Source organism: Triturus cristatus, chromosome 2_1 (assembly GCF_964204655.1).
Source record: "Triturus cristatus chromosome 2_1, aTriCri1.1, whole genome shotgun sequence".
Classification (NCBI taxonomy): domain Eukaryota; kingdom Metazoa; phylum Chordata; class Amphibia; order Caudata; family Salamandridae; genus Triturus; species Triturus cristatus.
Window position 1 is genome coordinate 371,316,320 of NC_140581.1, and position 6,000 is coordinate 371,322,319.

The 6,000-nt window shown below is 47.1% G+C and overlaps 1 protein-coding gene across 6 annotated transcripts in view; it reads right to left on the reverse strand.

Moving 5' to 3' along the window:
* IL6ST (interleukin 6 cytokine family signal transducer) overlaps nt 1–3,199 on the reverse strand; it is a 563,892-nt gene extending 560,693 nt beyond the window's left edge. For 3 of the 6 annotated variants that reach the window (XM_085631355.1, XM_085631352.1, XM_085631346.1), the window contains exon 1: nt 2,609–3,189. The gene's annotated coding sequence lies outside the window, so the exon portion shown is untranslated. Of the gene's footprint in view, nt 1–2,608 lie in introns of all 6 variants that reach the window. The other 3 variants (XM_085631351.1, XM_085631347.1, XM_085631350.1) reach the window with 2 other exon arrangements.
* Between the last annotated feature and the right edge of the window lie 2,801 nt (nt 3,200–6,000).

Genomic DNA, 6,000 nt, shown 5'->3' on the forward strand with positions numbered 1-6,000 from the left:
TTGTTACTAGCAGGACACCCATGGGGGTGGGTATGGTTTTATAGCCTATGAGGATAACAATAAAACAAAGACTTCAAGTAATATTAATGAATGCTTATGGAAACAACTGTCTGAGGGATGGGCCACTTCATTATTTCAGGGCAGGGACGAGGATCACTATAGCCGAGGGTAATGAAGTTTACAGCCAGTAATAGGATAATTCCCAACTCACTGAAATTCTTTTTTTTTACTGTATATGCTCAGTCCCACGGTCTTCTCTTGTGACTATGAATTTCCCCGTCAGCCACTGTACGATGCATCACAACTTTAGCACAAAGGGACAGATTTACATAGACTTCCGTTTGCAATTTCCTAATAGCAAATTTTTGCAATTCGCTAGTAGGAAATCGCAAATAGCTATGTACAACAGTGGGTTTTACACTGCTTGCGATTCCCAGTGGGTCGCAATTGGCCTACCTCCTTAATATTTATGAGGTAGGTCGCAATTTGCGACCCACTGGAAATCGCTAAGACCAGAAGGATGATGACCAGCAGTTTTCCTTAAAGGGATGTGTATATATATATCTTTCTTTTCATGTTTTAAGGCAGCAGCAGTCCGTGGGACCACTGCCTGCTCTTAAAAACATTTTAGCCTTTAGCAAACATTAAAAAACGGGAAAGGGGTCCCTTAGGAACCCCTTCAATCTGTGAATGGGTCACCACCTACTTGAAGTAGGCGGTAAATTGCGAATGTTTTCTGACCGTATTTCGGTTGCAAAACATTCACACATACCTATGCGAGTCACTATTGGGAAGGGACGCCCTTAATACGGCCCTTCCTAATACTGAATCGCTAACCCATTTTACGATTATGTAATAGGTTACCGAATTGCAAAATAGGGTTTGGTACAAATGGCCCGATGAGTTTGCGACCTGGAAAAATCTATCTTCATCTGGCCATATATCTGCTATGAGTTTTATCACCAACAGTACCATAGATCCCTACCTAAAGATGACTCTCAGTGTAAACCTGTCAATGTTTGAAGGCGCACACCAGTATATGCTGTAGCTGGTGAAAGCAAGATGTGAATGACAATTTAACACACCAATGGGTGAGAAGGGTTGACCCAAAGCCATCTGGATACACAAGTATGTATTTTTATATTTAGGCCTTTTGATTACAAGCACACAACCGCTAAAACGTCTCTTGGTCAGACCAAAATATAGATAAGGGAATCCGTTTGTGCATGGTAGACAGCCTTCATTAGATTATCACATCTGAAAGATGCTACTAGGTGAAACAAATCACGAGTAACGGTTTGTTTGCAGGGCATGTCTGTTGGTTAGTAGACAAAGTATAAAAAATATTTTGGTAAAAGAAACAACTTCCGCTTAAGCGAACTGTGGCTTTATTAAGAATTAACCTGTCGGCAGAATTTCGTATGGTGTACTGTAACCACTTCCTTACGAGGGTCGCTCATTTCGAAAGCACTGGAATAAAAGGGCGCATCTGTGTTCCCCGTCATAACGTGTTCTTCCTTCATTGCACATGAACAGATTGCAAATTTTAATATTAATGCAATCATCGGTCACCCAACGATAGGACCTGTGGGCCTTTCCCACAAATAATGCACATGTACTCATGAATGGTGCTCTCTCACCCCAACAATGCTCAGGGACCAAGGGGCAGATTTATGACGACTGGCGCATCCCTGCATATCAGTAGGGATGCTCCAGTTATTATGCGCCACAGCTGCGCCACCATGGATGCGCCGCATTTATAATGCGGCGCACCATGGGGCAAAAACGGCACAGATGCGTGACGCATCTGTGCCGAAAAGTGGCGCATTGCTGGAGTTGCGTCGCAAGCGCGACGCAGCTCCAGCAATGATCTGGGGGGCCCTATCTCTACAATGCTGCGTCAATCCTTACGCCTGCTTCAAGCAGGCGCAGGGTTTTGACGCAGCATGGGCTTAAAAGTGACTGAGTGAAATCTAGTAGATTTCACTCAGCCACTTTTAGGAGGCGTTCCTGTGCCGGAACGCCCCCACCTGCCCTGGAACGCCTACATGTGGCGCAGGGCTGTGACGCATCTGGGAGATGCGTCACGTTTGTAAATACCCCGCACCATGGCGCAGGATTTGAACCGCTGCTGCGTCACTAAAGTGACGCAACGGCGGCGTAAATGAGGCGCAAGTAAAACATAAATCTGCCCCCAAGTCTTTTGCTACAATCTGTTAGTGACCAATCGCTGCAGTTTGTCATGGCCGAAGCTTCCAGGTCAGATGTGCAGCTGCCCGTGGCCACCAACACCTCTTGCTTACCATGGGACTGGACAGTAGTGTCGTCCAGTCCTATTTACGCAATGGCGAAACAAACCCTTGCGCCCTCAGCAACATAACACTCTATGCCAGTAAAACAGGACTAGATCAGGCTCATGGCCGGCCAGCGCTCTAAAAAGACCGTTTATCTTCTTAGGGCAGGAACAAACAGAGGCAGGATATTCACATCTATCTCTGTGTGCGCTGCAAACTACTTTAACATAACTAAGGAATTCTAACTGTCCGCCGCAGGTAGTGAGCGACCAGACCAGTGTTTTCTGCCACACTCCAAAAAGATAACCACTCACCTGGTTGCAGATGAAGTACTCGTCACATCACACAATCGCGCACACGATGAAAAAGCGACCCTGGAAAAACTGCCCGCTGCAAACCTCTTCGTGAAAGTTGGCACCAATGTCCTGTCTTAGATTTCACGGGACGGGAGAGGACAGGAGTTCTATACCCATGGCACTTCGCTTAGTACGTGCTTGTTAACATTACAGCTGCGCATGCGTCCCAGCGTTGCTTCGATTCCCGCAAGTGAACTGTCGAATGTTCCGGGATATGACGTCACTGGGCAGGCTGCTGTTGAGTGCCTCCAATGGAAAATCCCGAGACTGCCTCACTGATCAATTGTTCCAAAAGTGTCAATCAGAGGGGCAGGAAGTAAGCACCAGTGGCGATTCTGGGAATCTCCTGTGTTTCTTACCCTCAATCACCTAGAACAATAAGAGAGCGGCCGGATTAATTACAGTGACCATATTTTCTCCGGGATTGGGTGAACTATATTTATATCCTCTAACCTCTGCGAGACTCCTTTGTATATCATTTTCATCGCTGCCTTGGCAGCGGAGTTCCATCCTAGCGCCACCTTCTCGCGGAGAGGAGTGTACCATCCCAGCAGAAGCATAACAGGCAGAAGCAGCAGCAGGCCGAGCTGAGAGCGAAGAGCTGTTGGGTCGGTTGAGCATGCTCCAATTTAGCGTAATGCTTGGCAGGCTCAAATACCAATTCTGAACTCTTTCCGTTTACTTTCGTTGAGTATTGTGGGAGTTGCTAAAATCGTAGCACTGTCCCAACTCATTTCAAAGATCAACTTGACTGACATACGGCGCACGTGGTGTTTCTTTACCTGGTCTCTTTTAGGGTGGAATGAGCATACATGCAAACATTTTACACCAGGCAAGTGGGAGTTTTTGATTTAAAAATCGGGGCAATGTACTTTCACTTTTGGCTTACAGAGACAATTTTTGGTGTGAATCAACTACAGTAAAGCAATATGTTTCTTTAGAAAATCGTGATTCTCCCGCCTGAATCGGGTCAGTAGGCACTTATGAAGAAAGTTATTTGTTTTTGCAGTTTTATAAGCGCAAGCTCCACCCGAAGGTATTGGAAGCGCTTTACATGCGATGATGCGCACCAGTTACGTTACACAAATATACATTGATTGTTTGGTAGGCACCACTGGGAAATTAAGTGATGTACCCAGAATCACAGGATGTTGAAATGACACCAAGACTCAAACCCGGTTCCCCAGTTTCAAAGTTTGCAGCTCTGACCGTTACCACATCCTCAAAAGAAACAATTATATTTAATATTCCACGAGCCAAGTGCCAGCTGGTGACCTTTAAAAGTGGGGCAGCATAATTTGTGTCTTGATTTCCAGTGAGTGAGGCTGTTAGCAACCGGGATTCTGGCTGGCAGAGTTATGCGCCCTGTCTCAGCAGGAACTACAATCCTAGTCGCGGTAAGTGTAGTACACACTAAGGGGCAGATTTATGACGACTGGCGCATCCCTGCATATCAGCAGGGATGCGCCAGTTATTATGCGCCACAGCTGCGCCACCATGGATGCGCCGCATTTATAATGCGGCGCACCATGGGGCAAAAACGGCACAGATGCGTGACGCATCTGTGCCGAAAAGTGGCGCATTGCTGGAGTTGCGTCGCAAGCGCGACGCAGCTCCAGCAATGATCTGGGGGGCCCTATCTGTACAATGCTGCGTCAATCCTTACGCCTGCTTCAAGCAGGCGCAGGGTTTTGACGCAGCATGGGCCTAAAAGTGACTGAGTGAAATCTTGTAGATTTCACTCAGCCACTTTTAGGAGGCGTTCCTGCGCCGGAACGCCCCCACCTGCCCTGGAACGCCTACATGTGGCGCAGGGCTTTACAACGTGACGCATCTGGGAGATGCGTCACGTTTGTAAATGCCCCGCACCATGGCGCAGGATTTGCGCCGCTGCTGCGTCACAAAAGTGCCGCAACGGCGGCGCAAAAGTGCCGCAAGTGCAACATAAATCTGCCCCTAAAAGTTTACCTGTGCTCACCTTCTAGTAGCTTCACCCAGATCGGACAGGTTAAACTAAAGAGGTATGTGTAAAGTATTTGTGTGCACACACACACAGTAACAAAGTGAAGACACCACAAAAGTACACCACACCAGTTTAGAAAAATAGCCAATATTTATCTGAGTAGAATAAGACCAAAATGATAAAAATCCAACATGCACAAGTCAATACATGAATTTTGCGATATTAAACCAAAATGTAGTACTTCAAAATCAATAGGTCCAACTAGAGCTATCTGGTCGGGCTTTACCGGAGCAATTCCAAAAGTTCACTCTGACCACGATGGCGCGCGGGCTGGATACAGGAGTCACGCAGATCCACTGACAGTACCCTGTATTTGTCGAATCTCTGGGACAATGCGTTAAGCAAAGTATGGGATGCCTTGCTGTGAAAGGTGATGTGTCATTTCCGAAGTCGGGCAATGCCATATATGCATCGATGTCAAGAGTGTTGTATATCCGAGCTGGGAGGTTGACTTGGGGGAGTTGGCTGATGAGGACTGGATAGAGGCACTGGCTTCTCCCCGGAAGATGGCTATTCCGATGCGACTACGGCTGGTCCAGCTCAAGATTCTCCACAGGGTGTATTTTGACGCCGCATTGTTATTTAGGCTGGGTAGGAGGCCTGATCCACTCTGCCTTCGGCACTGTAATCAGACTGGCACAGTCATACACATCCTTTGGGACTGCCCACGCATACAACAATACTGGACAGACGTCACCGGACAACTGGTCAGGACTTGCGACAAACCTATACAACCATTTCCCACACTATGTCTCCTTAATATCTGGGAAGCAACTGACCTCTCACAGGCGGAGCAGTCGTGGGCCACAATGGGCTGGAGCATAGCAAAACGACATATCGCTCAGAAATGGGGGATGGACACAACACCGCACTTACGGGACTGGGCAAAAGACATGGACTTTTCCATGACTGCGGAAATAAGCAGTGTATAAAGGGAGAGTGTGTCCACGAAAATGGCATCATAAGTGGGGACGCTGGAAAAAATATAGGGGTGAGATCTGCATATCTCCTACGGTAGAACTGAGGAGGGAGAGACAATCGTTGGGGGGGAGGATGGGACGTTGATGGCCCCCGCCCTTGGCAGCCGATGATAGTGCGTACCTACAAGTGAACCTGTAGCGTGTTTTCTTGCTATCATGACCCGAGCACACAGTTGTAACCATCATAATCAGTGTGATGCCGCCAAAGATTGTAGTCCTCTGTGCTCCTGGTGGTCCGAACGTTGCGATATAATGCTGAAACCTTGTGTAACTCTGCCAATGATATCTGCATAATGTCTTTCAAGGCTGCAGTTTGTTCTTAATAAAAACTGTTATAAAAAAAAAAT